The sequence below is a fragment of the Schistocerca americana genome, chromosome 7, assembly GCF_021461395.2.
Source record: "Schistocerca americana isolate TAMUIC-IGC-003095 chromosome 7, iqSchAmer2.1, whole genome shotgun sequence".
Taxonomy (NCBI): domain Eukaryota; kingdom Metazoa; phylum Arthropoda; class Insecta; order Orthoptera; family Acrididae; genus Schistocerca; species Schistocerca americana.
In genome coordinates this window covers 369,967,250-369,983,178 of record NC_060125.1, presented here as the reverse complement: position 1 = coordinate 369,983,178, position 15,929 = coordinate 369,967,250, and the positions used below count along the sequence as shown (strand labels likewise).

The 15,929-nt window shown below is 42.4% G+C and overlaps 1 protein-coding gene across 1 annotated transcript in view; it reads left to right on the top strand.

Moving 5' to 3' along the window:
• Window positions 1–10,835: 10,835 nt before the first annotated feature.
• Window positions 10,836–15,929, top strand: part of LOC124622946 (mucin-2-like) — a 243,596-nt gene continuing 238,502 nt past the window's right edge. The window contains exon 1 of the mRNA XM_047148737.1: window positions 10,836–10,896. The gene's annotated coding sequence lies outside the window, so the exon portion shown is untranslated. The remainder of the gene's footprint in view (window positions 10,897–15,929) is intronic.

Genomic DNA, 15,929 nt, shown 5'->3' with positions numbered 1-15,929 from the left:
AGGCTTTACCGTGACTGTTATTGACATTAAATGTAACGAAAAGTTTACTGTTACCAGTCACTGTTTATTTATCTCCACGACGCTTTTCAAAGGTTTAAACCTCCATCATCAGGTGGATTTACATTGGTTAGTATGACATGTGTGTGTGTTGTGTTACGATTTTGTGGAGGAAATTGTGACATCGTGTAGATAAATAAACAGTGACTGGTAACAGTGAACTTGTTGTTTCATTAATTGATACTTTTTATTTAGCCATTACGGACAATCTTATTTCTGTTGTCTCTCTTAGATGTTATGTTACATATTTTATGCGTTTGTTTTTCACAGATTTGTTATCTTGCTCATATTTCTTTGTTCTCGAGTTCTACTAAGGGTCCCAAACGTCTATATGTGGATCCGTAAGATCAGACTCATAAAAAAGTGCATAATTCACTTTTTTTCACTTAATTGAAGGGTAACAAGGCACAAATACGCAGCGGTTGTCCAATTACTTTTGTTAGAAATTTGCAGCACCACTGGTAAGAGTTTACGTTACGGAAACTGCCAGTGGCCGGGAGAACGGTGTGGTAAATCCACGCTCCTCCATATCGCATCCAATGACGCCGCTGGCCGAGGACGACGCGGCGATCGGTCGGTACGATGGGCCAGCCGGGGCCTGTGGACGGAGTTTTAAGCATTCGCAAGTAAGAGCACATACCGCAGTACTTTGAGGCATGCGACGGTAGCGACGATATCACCGGAAGTTATCTCTTCAGTCACACCAGCTCGTAGATTTATAGGTAATCAAGCAACATAGGCGATAGATGACAAACTTATTTGTCCTACACAAGAAGAACCTATAAGACACAGTATGTTGTTTGTCCTTAATGTTCTAACTTAAATTTTGTTTGTGTTACTTCCGAGTACCACCCTGCCCCCCTCCTTCTACTAATTGACATCTCCAAAATAATCTCACATTGAAACAGCGTTATTAATGGGTCATATTCAGTGTATAGAGGTATGTTTCAGAGCAGAAACCAGGCTCATACTTTTCCGTGAACACTCAGGTTCAGTTTCAAAAGGAGTGGCAGGCTTCCTTGCCTCAAGACAGAGGACAAGGAATCTTTCTCTGATCCCTATAGTAGCAAAACAGATTCTTCCACACCAGTATTTGATTTATTCAGTTTTGTCTTAATTCCGGAGCTAACTGTCTCAAATCATGGGACTAGGTCACCTATAGTAATAATTATAAATAACTGTGACCTTATTTCGTTACACGTCTCACAGAAATGACGCAGGCAATAAAAGTGGAATTTTTCTCTAACTAAAGCTCTCTCCGAAAGCAGCGTTCATTCACATAAGAATGCCAATAACGATGTATCTCACATCGTGTTTTAGTCTTCTTTTAATCAATATTCATTACGACAGCTGAAGTCCGAACACCTCTAACCAAGGAAGACATGTAGACAATTTATGACTCTGAGTCCTTCCGTTGGTGTTGTGCCACAGGTCGCACCGGTGCCACACGCTTTTGATCACACCTCTCACACTCTCACAGTGCAGTGGTGGGTGCTCTTCCAAATAGTGTCCCTACATACGTGAATACGTTTGGCCACATCATATATTCCTGCTACTAAAGGCATGTGCGGGTGCGGATATACCGGTGGATGGGATATTCTCAGTAACATATATATATATATATATATATATATATATATATATATATATATATATATATGTGTGTGTGTGTGTATGCGTGTGTGTGTGCGTGCGTGTGTGTACGAGGTATGTCCACAAAGTAAGTTCTGTTTGGTTAAACAAAACAAACGTGTACAGATACAGAAAAAATATTTATTGTACAAAAATCTACAATTGTTAAACTACTTTTCTTCATAGCTTCCGAAATTTTGTAGGCACTTGTCATAGCGTGGCACAAGTTTTTGTATGCCTTCTTCACAGAAGGTTGCCGCCTGTTTATTCAACTATGTGGTAACATGTTCTTTCAGCTCGTCTTCGTCGTTGAAGTTTTGACCACCAAGGACAGATTTTAGGTGTAAGAACTTCCATAGCAATGGCACTAAGTGTAAACTTACGGTTGTGCTTAATCTTCTCTTCAATTGTGTGAACCAGTTCATTAGTAACTACAGACGGGCGTCCACTTTGTTCTTCATCGTGCACATGATCACGTCCTTCATTGAACAGTGTAACCCATCTTCTAACCATTGAATCACTCATAGCATTTTGTCCCTAAACCTCGCAGATTTGCCGATGAATTTTCTTTGATTTAACTTTCTTTGCATTTAGAAAGCGAATCACAGAACTGATTTCGCACCCGGCGGCATTTCAATTACGGCTGACATTATAAAGAAGCACTATAAAGCACACGTCGGCAGCAACTATCTGAAAATGGCGTACATGTCTTCTCCTTGAGTCAGAGTAACTGCCGCGCTGACATGTTAGGTGAACCTCCTGAAAGATTACAGATGCATGCCATGCATATTTTATCGTGAAAACAGAAAAGTATTTCGCGATAAAAAAAGAGGTATGAAACTGTTCCGCCTGTGTAACGAAAAATGTCGTCACTGATGAATTTGCGTTCTGTAGGACTTTGTAGAAACTTTCTGCGAGAAAACTGTCAAGAAAACAGTCACCCAGATCACCGATACACGCTGCAAAAACGTAATTGTAGGCACTTTCAGGCCAACAATTCCTCTGAAGTAGAGAAAAATATATTTTTGCATTTGGTTTTGTGAAACCCAAGTTTTATCGAAGGGTGATACACGAATATTGTTATCAGCATGCAGTAAATGCATTGTACTAGAAACTTCGTTCTTGCTGCTGCAATGTCTCTGCTTTCCATCAAAAATTTTTGTCCGTCATTACACTTTCTGAATCAAGAGCCAGTGAGCAGAGAAGACAAAGAATGGCGGTCTCTGAGCAAGAATAATTAATTTTTTTCATGGAGATCACTCCATATTTTTCAAGCCGTCGAATGTTCTACGCTGTTGTAGTATCGATGTAGAGTTCTACGTGCTAACTTCTTCTCAAAATCGTCAAATTTCGTAGATTTCCGATTTCATTTACATCTCTTTCTTGCAGAATCAAAATTCATGCTCACATCTATAGATTCTGCCGATGTTACTGCGATATTAATATGGAATACAGTAGATTCTGAAATACTTTTATGAACTTGTGCAAAATTTATACTATCCCTGGTTTCTTCGTTGTCGACAACATCATAAAAGATCTTCAGTACGTTCGATATGACAATATTAGTTGTTTTCGAATGTCTTTTCGCCCTGTATGCACACCAACTGTGGTAGCACTACAAGTAGACCCTTGGTCCTGCATTTCAGTCACTACCAAATACACATCAGCGCACCGTTCCAAAATAGACTGAAACCACACATGAACACACGATGTCACACCGAAAGACTGAACATCCAGTTGGCGCTGACCTACTGCACTGCTGACAGTTTACGTGTGTCAACAAAACTATCAGGCGGGCGAATCACAGGAGTTTAGCGTCCGCGAACTACATGGAGCGCATGTGACCTAGAGGTGTCAAATTTCGTGACGGCCAGCCTTGTACGTAGTTTGCAATTGCAAAATTTAACGGATTCAATTGACTGGTTGTGCCATCTCATAGGATTTACGCTTCATTCGGCTTCTATATGTGTTCAATATGGCGGCGAGTCAGCATGCAGTTAGTTTAAGTAAATGTTGTAAAGGACACAAATAATTTAAAGAAAATTTTATGAATATCACACGCAATATTTATACGCATTGCTTCTATTGTGGCACTGAATGATTGACAGCTCAGGAAGAGATGAAAAGTTTTAATCTACAATACGACGGATGGAAAAGATAAAGTTCTCTACTATCAGCTTAGTAGTGTTTTTGTTTTGCATGTTCATATTTCGGCTTCTAAGGGTTTATTTATCGACTGTCATTTTTTATCTGTAGTTCACTGATGCTGTCTGCATTTACATATTGTCATTTTATCAGTTGGAGATAGTGAGTGGAGCTGTGGACATTAGAAAATGGAGTACCAAGTGGGGAAATCAGCACATTTCCGACATATTCTTCTGTTTCAGTTCAATAGAGGGGTTACAGCAACGGAGGCAGTCAGAAACATTTGCGATGTGTATGGGGATAACACTACTGGACAGAGCACAGCAGGAAAATGGTATTCGCGTTTTAAGGAGGATCTTTTTGACATTGGTGACGTTCCAGTCTTAACGCGCTAATCCACAATGATCCACGTCAGCCGGCCGAAGTGGAACCGCAGTCTGGAACCGCAAGACCGCTACGGTCGCAGGTTCGAATCCTGCCTCGGGCATGGATGTTTGTGATGTCCTTAGGTTAGTTAGGTTTAAGTAGTTCTAAGTTCTAGGGGACTAATGACCTCAGAAGTTGAGTCCCATAGTGCTCAGAGCCATTTTTTGATCCACGTCAATGTACTCGAGAAATGGCAAATGTGATAACTTGTGACCATTCCACCATCGTGCACCATTTGGATGTAATGGGAAAGGTTAAAAAATCGCATATTGGGTGCCGCATGCTCTAAGACAAAATTACAAAAATCAGAGGAGGGTCATAAGTACAAATGGTTCAAATGGCTCTGAGCACTATCGGACTTAACATCAAAGGTCATCAGTTCCCTAGAACTTAGAACTACTTAAACCTAACTAACCTAAGGACATCAAACACATCCATGCCCTAGGCAGGATTCGAACCTGCGACCGTAGCGGTCGCGCGGTTCCAGACTGAAGCGCCTAGAACCGCTCGGCCACACCGACCGGCGCCAAAAGTACAATTCTGCTTGTTTGTCATCAATTGACTCTTGAATAATACTGACCGTTGCCATCCTGTATCGTTTCTGGTGACGAGAAATGGTGTCTTTAAGCTAACGTAAGGAAAAGAAAGGAATGGTTGAGCCCAAACAAAACAGCATTTCAGTTCACGATGACCTGCACGCATCCACGAGGGATAATGTTACGCATCTGGTGGAACAGCGATGGTGCTGTGTACTACGAACTGCTTCCCCGAGGTGTATCCATCACTATTAATGTTTATTTTCAACATCTGAGACGTCTTGCAGACTCAGTCCAAGCACAACGACCAGGAAGAATGCGTGAAGTGATGATACTCCACGATAACACCTGCCCGCATTCTGCTAGACTGACAAAAAACACTATACAAGAGACGACTTGGGAAGTCATTCCGCACCCACCTCTTTCACCTTATCTTACCTCCTCATATTTTCACCTTTTCCACTCTCTATCGAACAACCTTCAGGGAATTTCCCCGAAGAACGTATTATTGATGACTAAATCCTCTGTTATATGTATTTGTTGTGTTTCTTAAACTTATGGCGAAATACTACGGCCTTTTGTACTAACACATTATAATCAGCTTTCATTTAACAAGAAGTGCAGTTTCATTTTGTCACGCGGAGGCATATTCTCATAAGTCTGGACGAATATTAATTGCAAGTTAACTGCATAGAACCTACGAACACACTTCTGAAATAATCTGTACATTCGCTTAATAGTAAAATAAGTGTCGTGTGGCAAGGGCGTCCCGTCGGGTAGAGCGTTCGCCTGGTGCAAGTCTTTCGAGTTGACGCCACTTCGGTGACTTGCGTGTCGATGGGAATGAAATGTTGATGACAAGCGCAACACAGCACCCAGTCCATGAGCGGAGAAAATCCCCGACCCAGCCGGGAATCGAACCCAGGCCGTTAGGTACGACATTTCGTCGCGTTGACCACTCTGCTACCAGTAGTGGACTTCGCTTAATAGTGAGCATGGTAAGTAATTGAAAAGAACTTACCCATTGTATTCATTCCTGTATCTAACTCAGTGTCTTCTTCATTGCTGTAGAAATTCCTAACCAGTTCAGGCCTACACTAGACAAAACCAGCCCAACTCCCGAATCAAATAGGGTAGCACTACACGAAGAACAGCAGCCGACCTACCAGCACAATAGCAAATAAACATGATACTGAAAGCCCATTAAAACTAAAGGACCCTACACCCGTAACAATGTATAGGGACCAATTTATCGGCCGTTCGATAATTGTTTCCGTTCGTTGTCAGGTTTCAAAGACCCTTCTGCATGCGTTTGTAATCGAACCTCTTTGTTGCGTATTTCCTTTCTTCTCTGACTTTCTGAACACATCTACTTCGGTGAGGTTCAACTTCCTCTTCTTATTCTCCGTAAATCTCCATGTGTCTGCCACATATATCAAGAAAATTTTCATTAGAGACTGATACATAGTGCATTTCCGTTTTTTTCTTGTTTCACTACTCCGGAAGAATTTTGTTTAGGTAAGAAATCAGACATCTAGCCTGCGTTATTCGTTTTGTAATTTCTTTAACACCTTTACGTGTGGTATCAAATTCCACTCTTAGATATGTGTAACTAGGGCAAGCTGCAGTTTCCTCTGTATCGAGTTGGATGCTGGATAGTTCCGCCCCTACTGGAAGATACTTTGTTTCCTGTAGTTTTCGTGTCATATATTCTACATCATCATTTGCGTTGGCAATCTCGAAATGGTCGTCCAAAAACTGCGGCGTATACGAGTAGGTTTCACCCATATCACCATCATCATCACTTGTTTAAGGTGTTGAGCTTTTTGATCTATTCCGGACGCCTATCTATACCCATTCCTCTGAATTTCTTTTTTCATTGATTTAGAGCTTTAGCTACACGTATTTTGAACAGGGTAAGTGACACATAACACCCTTAACGCAAAAACGTACTATTATATAAATCTCCTTCTCTTGGCAACAACTGAAAATTATCTGTACATATAAATATTATCTGCCTTGGACAATATAATGCCGCGAGTCCCACGCTTATTGTACTTATAAACAATTAATTACCGTGTCGCCTATTTGCATGGGTGAAGAGGATATAGTAGAACATTAGAAAACTGTTGGTTACTTTCGTCACTCAAGGGTCAATTAATCTGGGCACACAAAATTCTAAACTGGTTAATAAACACAGAATTAGAGGAACAAAAAGCGTTTCTAGCTATTTGGTTTCTCATTGCCCCAAGCATGGGAGTTAACACAGCTCCAAGCATGCTTTCGTATACTGTATTAGTTAGGTTTGAATTCAGTATCCGTCTCAACAATAATATTCAAATGCATAGGCCTCTCGTAACGGCTGTTAATTATATATGGTGGAGCTCAAAACAAAAGCGTACAATTCAACGATCTGACGAACTCAAACTGTTCTCTGTGGTGTCGCCCTTTGTCTCCGCGAGGAGGAAGACATCCAAAGAGCAAAAATGTATCGTTGCCTCACCACAGTGCATACAGGACGGTATATTTAAGGTATATCCCATAAACATGATACTTGCTATGCTAGAGGAGTAAAAATGAAACTGAGATACCACTCCTTGTTGACAAGAAACCTTCGAAATAGCCTACTACCAAATTTTATTCTGTCACTTGTAAAGACACTAACAAAAAGCCCAATATTTGCCTCTCTTAAATATTTTTCTGTTGTTTCCTTTTCATGTTCAGGAAATTACAGGGACTTCGCCCTTTTAATATGAGCGCAGCCGATTTCTTTCCTATCTATTTACACAGCCCTGAAAATTTTCAAAGCGTTGTTTCCGGTGAGTAACATGTAAGTAGCGGAATGTCAAATGTGACATGTAGCATGCTTTGTAAATACAATGAATAGCAGTTTCAGATAAAATGGATGTGTGTTTTTTTTATTATCCACGTTTTTGTGTTTTTCGTGCAGTTTTTAGATCCGCATAAACCCCTTTAATGGGGAGAGTGCTGTATTATTGTATTTTATTGTTACTGGTATTATCATTAACAACACCATGCATCAGTGGCAGATTAAATCTAAGGGTGATGGCAAGATAAGTTTCCGTGTGTGTGGAGGGGCAGGAGGATTTGGAAAGTGGAAGGAAGGCTGGGGTTCAACGTCCAGTGGACGACAAGTTCGCCCGAGACAGGGCACAAGCTTGGATTGAGAAAGGATGGAGTAGAAGTCGGTCGTGCCGGCCGCGGTGGTCTAGCGGTTGCAGGCGCTCAGTCCGGAACCGCGCGACTGTACGGTCGCAGGTTCGAATCCTGCCTCGGGCAAGGATGTGTGTGATGTCCTTAGGTTAGTTAGGTTTAAGTAGTTCTAAGTTCTAGGGGACTGATGACCACAGATGTTAAGTCCCATAGTGCTCAGAGTCATTTTTTTGAAGTCGGTCGTGTCCTGTTTGAACGAACAATCCGAGAATTTGCTTTGAGCGTTTCAAGTAAATCACGGTAATCCTAAATTTCGATGGACAGAGGATTTCCTATACGAATTTCAAATTTTTGTCTTAAGCAAAAGTTTTTCTTTGCACATTAGAGCAAAGAGGCCTGTATTATTGATCTTCTAAAAGAAATAATATTGCGCAATTTTTACGAGGTGTCATCGCTGCTATCTGAGGAAGGGCCCAGATCCCAAAATAGTTATGGCGAGATAAGTCATATATACAGAAAGTGCAGCTGGTTGCAGTTGTTTGTTAAATGATGTTTACAAAAACAGCAGCGCTATTCACAAACTATCATCGGCTTAAACGGTGAGTTTGAAAGAAGTAAGCCTGTCTTCAAACCAAAGGTTTGGCCTCAAAGTTTTTCACAGCAGCATTTTTATGTAGAATCTTCTGTGTCCCGCACTACGTCAAATCGGAGTTACAACTGTGGTGTCACCGCCAGACACCACACTTGCTAGGTCGTAGTTTTAAATCGGCCGCGGTCCATTAGTACATGTCGGACCCGCGTGTCGCCACTGTGTGACCGCAGACCGAGCGCCACCACAAGGCAGGTCTCGAGAAACGGACTAGCACTCGCCCCAGTTGTACGGACGACTTTGCTAGCGACTACATGGACGAAGCTTCGCTCCTTTGCCGAGCATATAGTTAGAATAGCCTTCAGCTAAGTCAATGGCTACGACCTAGCAAGGCGTCATTAGCAGTATATTGTCTGAAACTACAGAGTCTCACTTGTATCATCAAGAACGCTGTATACAATGATGGATTAAAGTTAAGTATTCCAGGAGCTACGTACTTTTCTTTATAGCATTCATTACGTATCCTGTTCAGACCTCTCGCCATCCAGCTTTAGCTTAGCGCGTGCCTTTTGGCTTCCTCTCATTGTGTCTAGGCTGTCTTGTCTAGACACAACAACAACTCCACGAACTTCTTCGTGTAATGGTGAAATAAGTCATTCATTCAGAAAGCGTAGCTCGTTGCAGTTGTTTGTTAAATGATGTTTACGAAAACAGCCACGCTATTCTCAAACTATCATCGGCTTAAATGGTGAGTTTGAAAGAAGTAAGCCTGTCTTCAAACCAAAAGTTTGACCTCAAAGTTTTTCGCAGCAGCGTTTTTATGTAGAATCTTCTGAGTGCCCCACTGCGTCAAATCGGAGTTACAACTCCACGAACTTCTTCGTTAGGAGGTGGCTGCATCTACTGACGAAGAAGTGGTGGTAATCTTCCGGAGCTTGTGTTGTAATTCCAATTTGATGCGGTCTGACCAATGAGAAAATTTTTTGGAAGGCTTGTGTGAACACACTAGTGCTTTGCGATGGATAAGCCTCCCAGATAGCTACGCGTGTTAGCACGCTGATTTCGGGATTAGGTAACGCGGTCCCAGATCGAATCTGCCTGGCGGACTGACGAGGAGGGCCGATTTTCTGTCCAGCCTGGATGATGAGGTTTTTAGGCGGTTTGCCCCACCCGACTAGGTGAATACTGGACCCTTCGCCCTGGGAGGGAGGGAGGGAGGGAGTAAGGGAGGGAGTGACAAGGAGTGGGGAGTGAAGGGGGGGAGGGGTCGGATTGATGATAGGAATGGTATCCCGTGACCCTCTACCCCTTCTTTCTTTCTTTCGCTTACGCCATAGTCCCGCAGTGATCGCAGGGTCGGCGTGGTTACAACGGATTTGGCAATGTTAGTGTTAGGGATGGCCGGATGTCCTTCATGCCGCCACCCCGTACCCCCCAGAGACGGATACAGTGTACCCCAACTGTCCGAGTCTAGTGTAAATCGTGAAATAGTGCTGACGTGTTTCAAGTGTCTGCAGTGCGTGTAACTGAGGCGGAACGTGGGGACCAGCCCAGTATTCACCTAGCGGGATACGGAAAACCGCCTAAAAACCACATCCATGCTGGCCGGCACACCGGCCCTCGTCGTTAATCCGCCGGGCGGATTCGATCCGGGGCCGGCACGCCTACCTGAGTCCAGGAAGCAACACTTTAGCGCGCTCGGCTACCCTGGCGTGTAGCCCTCTACCACTACCACCGTCAAATTCACAAATTAAAATGCCGACCTCGTGAAGACACAGGATGAAAGCCAGGAAAAAGAGAAAGGTGGCTGCCATCTCTGGACTAAGGAAATGCCGATATTCTCCGAAGGCTCGAGTTAAATTTGACGTGGTCTGAATTTCTAGAGGATTTTATACAACCCGTTGTTTAGTTTGAATGTCACAGTGCTGTACAAGTGATCCTGAGTTTTAAGCTTTTAATTCGTGGGTCGTTACGATATCACCCCCGGCAGGACCCGCACGTCAGATTCAGGATAGGAGGCCGTGCCAGGGTCCAGCGCGCCCCGGCAGCGCCAGCAGCCTCTGCCTGCCGAGGTCGGCCGCGCATCCGTGCCCCGGCAGAGACGTGCAGACTCGAGACGCCTCATTGGCGCGGCGCGGCCCCACCACGGCAGGCGCGCTCCCGCCCCCCTCCACCGCGCACCACCGCCGTCTCATCCCATTGTCTGGCCACGCGTCTCCGTATAAATACTTTCACTGCATATTTTGGGCCGGCATTCATGTTTCGTTAGTCGGACTCGTCCTCACGTGCGCTCATCCCGAGCGTCTGGACCTTTCTCTCCGGCCGGCAGCTGCACAGGTGAGTCCGCGTCGCGCGAGCCGTCGCGTCGCAGCGGCGCGCCGCCCCCGGCGTCTCAGACAGACGACTGCTCCTGCGATTACGTCAACTCGAAACCACGAGGCTGTGCACCGTCGACAGGACTATCAAGATGTTGCGAAAATGTCCCCACAATGGTGTGAGCACGAGAGGGGTAACTGTGTAGCAAAACGATATATCGGCGTCGTTTGTGTCGCGTTATATTTTACCGGATGCACCGAACACCGACATTTCGGAGACTGTTCAGGGGTAATTGCTAAGTATTTTTGTCTAAGGAACCTGTGGCCTCCGCTGGCTAGCTACAGACTAGTTGTAGCTCATTCGATTTGTCACCCCAATTTATCTTTGTATCGGTATTGCTTTGAAAACGTCAGCATAACAGTGCAACTGTCGCCGGTATACTGTGTGACTTTTGTTTGGAAACAAATTTGTTTCGTCCATTCAGAGAAATTGCTGCTCACAACAGGAACGTCATTTCCTCTTCGCCCTCAAGCTTACATTCAGTACTGACCGCTTCTCTCTCTCTCTCTCTTTCTCTCTTTCGATCGTTTGACAGTTCTACGTTAACCCTAATACACACCGGTATAGATAGATTTCCTGATGAGGGGTTGACCCATACGTCTCTGGTGCGTGGGTTCACTGAATTCAATGGAAGATTTTCACAACGTTGCTATATTGAACTGTTCCCGCAACGACGCCAACCTCTTCACAGTGTACATGCTTCGTCTGAAGGTTGTTGCACTTCTTTGTGTTTTGTATTGAACGATTTGGTAATTGCATGTTACTGGTTTCTTTACAGTTAAGAAGGTATTTTCACCAACATAAACATAATAGAGATAACACGCTGAATAAATCACATTATTACTGTGTAATGAACCATCAGAGATCATGTGTCCGTGATACCGAAACAGAAAACATGCCCAAAAAAATTACTTAATTTTAGAATGACACTAACAAATAACATTTTCCATCATAATCGCTTTTATTTACGTTGTAATTTTGGCGTATGCTGGCGTCAGACTCAAACAAACTAGTCTGTGGTATGTGCTTGTGCACATAAACTTGACGCGATCTCACACCCTTCTAAATGCGATTCTTTTGTTGCTATATGCTCAGACGCGAAAAGGTGTGTGATACTTGAGAAAATAAACGGGATCAAGACGATACATTCTGTTCTATTCTTATTCCTATCATTGTCGATAGCCTTTGTTTACATCTTCATACCTCCACTATGTTTCAGATGCTAACACCGTCTTCACCTCTGACGTTACAGAACAGTCCGACCTCTACCGCAACGATATGTAAGGAGACACAGAAGCAATATGACAGACTTAGGAAAACACCCTTCATTTCTCTTCCTTGTTATCAACAATAACATTGTAACAAGTGAAACTGTTTCCGATAAGAGCCTTCTAGTTGTGGCCGAAACATCGATGACAAAATACACTTCAGAAATTTGTATAAATCCTTTTATGTGTACCGCTGCGTTTTAGACCAGTAAACATAAATGCGATGAAAAATTCCTGTTTTTAAACAATAATACCATGGCACACGAAGGGTCGTCAAGAATACAGGCGGAATAGCATTGCCGAGAACGAGCGAAAACTGGTTGTGTAACTTGGATGTTACTTCGATTTATTGACAATATAATTCGCTAATTACGTAGATTACGAAACAGGCGCCAAGTATTATACGGTTGATGAATGAATTGAAGTTTATGAAACAAAAGTAAATATGCTCAGAAACTGAGAGCATTGCGTACAGCGTGTCCGAAATGTTGTGTCTGTTTGAGCAGGGCGCGAAATTCAGACACGGTAGTAGAAGTCTAGTGCCGTGTCCGCCTCGCTTCAGACGCTGCTTCGTTTAAGTAGAGTTAACTGCACGGCATTTTGTCGGTAAATGAGTCATTTGCTTTGGTTGCAGCTTTAGACGACAAAACCGAATATCTCTGTTGCCATCAAGAACAAAGTTATATTACTACGTGTAACATCATCTCAATGAACGTGTCCATCTACACGGTAGGTTCTTGAATAAGCCTGTTATACGTATACAACAGCACTACAGCATCCGTTAACGTAGGAATAGACAACATATGAAAGTAATTTACTATGTTCCAATGGAGCCTTGTGTAACGATAATGTGTGTGATACTGAAGCCTGACGTTCTATCACAGTGTGATCAGTATCCGTTTTAATGAACCGAGAGAAACTGACTGAAGCTCATATTACTTGTAATAGTCCAATGTCTTCAGTCACTTTTAATGTTAAGTAGCTAGTGTACACCAAGTGCCTCGAAGCGAGACGCGTGTTGAACATTAACCAACAATTTCTTCGATCACTTTTACACTGTACGATTAATCGTTAAAGGAGCGTATGCTACGTATTTTATTGTATCTTAAAAGAGTTTCATCGTCATCAATAATGAAACATCAAGGAAAGCGTTAAGCATATACTGGAAAAGGAATAGAGCAAAATGCAGCCCTTAACTCTTGTGTTCTGGACAGTGATCGAAACTATTAAGGAAGTACCCAGAAAATGTCTGTATCGGGGCACATCTTCATGGAGAGCAGGTAGCGTTTATACTGCAGAAGTTCAAGGATCCAGCTCATTGCAATCCATTCGGTTAAAACAATGGAGTCGCAATCGGAAGGACGACTGTTCCAATCCCCGTCGCGTCATACAGATTTAGATTGTCTGTGGTTTTCCCTAAATCACTTAAAGCACGAGCACAACCGAGTTCATTCTTTACTCTTCCCTGTTCCGAGCGTGTGCTCCGTCCCTAATGTCACTGGCATCTACGGGACGTTAAACTGCAATCTTCCTTCCTTCGACCTCCAGTTCTGATACTGGTTTTCCGCTTAAATCGCTTCCGGCGAATGCCGAGGAGCTTTATCGACAAGGATGCTTCTTTGTACAGTCGGAGGCAGCAATCCGTCTCTAACAAGAACCACGGATTCGCGGGGGTGTTAGAGCACAAACTACATTATGTGCCGTGTGACTGTGCGGACTGATGTGAACAGAGAGAACGGCAGAGTGTAAAGCCCGCTGCCAGCAAATCGCCCAATCCTCTCCAACAACACCGACGGGACTGCACACTATAACATCCCCATGTGATCCACGGATCGTCATTTTTCAGTCCGTACGTTTCTTCTGCATACAATAGGACACTGGGCAGAAGCTTGGAATTTAACTTAAAACACAATTTTGTTTCGGAGTTCACAGACTATTATCTTTCTGATTGAAGAGAGGTAATGGAAAACGTTCCATGTGTCATTTTTCCAGGGTTTCATTGCTGCTATGTTCTCGGTACTCTGTTGCACGTCCCTAAACTTGCTCCAAGTGTCAAATTATGGAAAAAATGCTTCAAATATTCATTAACAGATCTGCTAAGTAGTGCCATGTGTCAACGTCTCCGCCATTTAGCAGATGCACAGTTTGTATGGTAAACGGGGTGCATATAAGTTTTGCTTGTATCAATAAAACATCTTTGTAATACAAGGAGATAATTTGGGTTTCAAAAATAGTAATAAATGTTTGAGAAGTGAAGAAACAAAAAAACTTTAAAATGTTATGAAAAGCCATGTATTCGTTAACAGATTTGGCACTTGTAAACGTTGCAACATCTGATCACAAGAATGGAGTTATGTAAGAAACTGAAGTCAACAGTGGTAAATGTTTTCTTGAATTTAATTTCATTCTTTTGTAAGAAAACGAAAGATATCAGCAACGGTTTTTTTCTAACTACAATTCTGATAATTAAAGGATTATTTCTGTGTTTGTGCACTTGTATTATTGTGAATGAAACGTGGAGCCTCAGTATCAACAGCACCTGAATCAGGAACTTTCTTGTTGGTTCTTAGAACCAGTTAGTTCCTTAATACTGCACCTACAACGTTCTTAATGTATGATTCATTTTCTAATTTGTCTCATTTTTTGCAGTAATGAGGTGAACAGCATAATTTTATAGTATCAGAAGATCTTCTCGGGTTTTTGGATACAAATAAGTTTTGAGGAAAAAGAGATAAATTGAGTCTCTTACAAGTATGAGGTTTCGCACTCAGAACGTTTGATGTTTCCACTCTTCAATTCTCCACACAGCTTGCTATTTACTTTATTTGCAATCGATTTCGATGCATTTTGTGGCTTCGTCTTCGGCACTTAGGCGCTAGTTTTCAGTCTTAGATTTACCACATTAATGGATACAATGGTACATCAACAAGAAATACTTGCAGTATTTTTTTCTTTAATTCCAGTCCATAATAAAAGATTGTCACCAGACTATCAGTTTCAGCACATAATGACGATCTTCAGATCTGATTAAAAGAGACGAATCCTTGTATTATCCTAGTATAATCAAGCGAAAGTGGAATCTTCAATAGATATAGAAAAAATTAACTTGGCGTCATCGAACAGATATAATATTACAGTGCCAATAAGGCCACAGTACCGAGAAAAACGTTATGTGAACGCTTCTACCGTTCATAGATATACCGAAAGAAAGTTTGAGCGCTACTGTCTGGCAGTAAGTTTGATGTAACAGTAACGCAGTGGACACAATGGTCTGGTATTGTTGACTATTTGGCTCTATATTATTATATCTGTTCAAAGATAAGAAATTAATTTGGATGAGATCGACTGAAGATACCGCTTTGCTTTAATTACGAGGTTTCGTCTGTTTTAATCAGATTTGAGGAGGGTCATAACCGACCGAAATCTATAGTCTGACGACATTTCTTATTACCATAGACTGAAATTAAACAAACCCTATCTTCCTGGATCACTGGTCTTAATCGCGATTACGTCGTCCGTTAAAGAGTTTCCAAGTTTGATTTTTTTCCTGGAGTATAAGCGACGTCAGCGCAGTAACTTCGGTGGCAGTTTGAACTAACAACTATAAACAACAGATGCGCATTCAACCAGACTGTTGTGAGCAGGCACAGTGTTAAGTAGTGTACATACCCTGTAGTGTGTCAAAGTTATTGTGTCACAAATCCAAACCGAGCAGCGTTTCGAAAT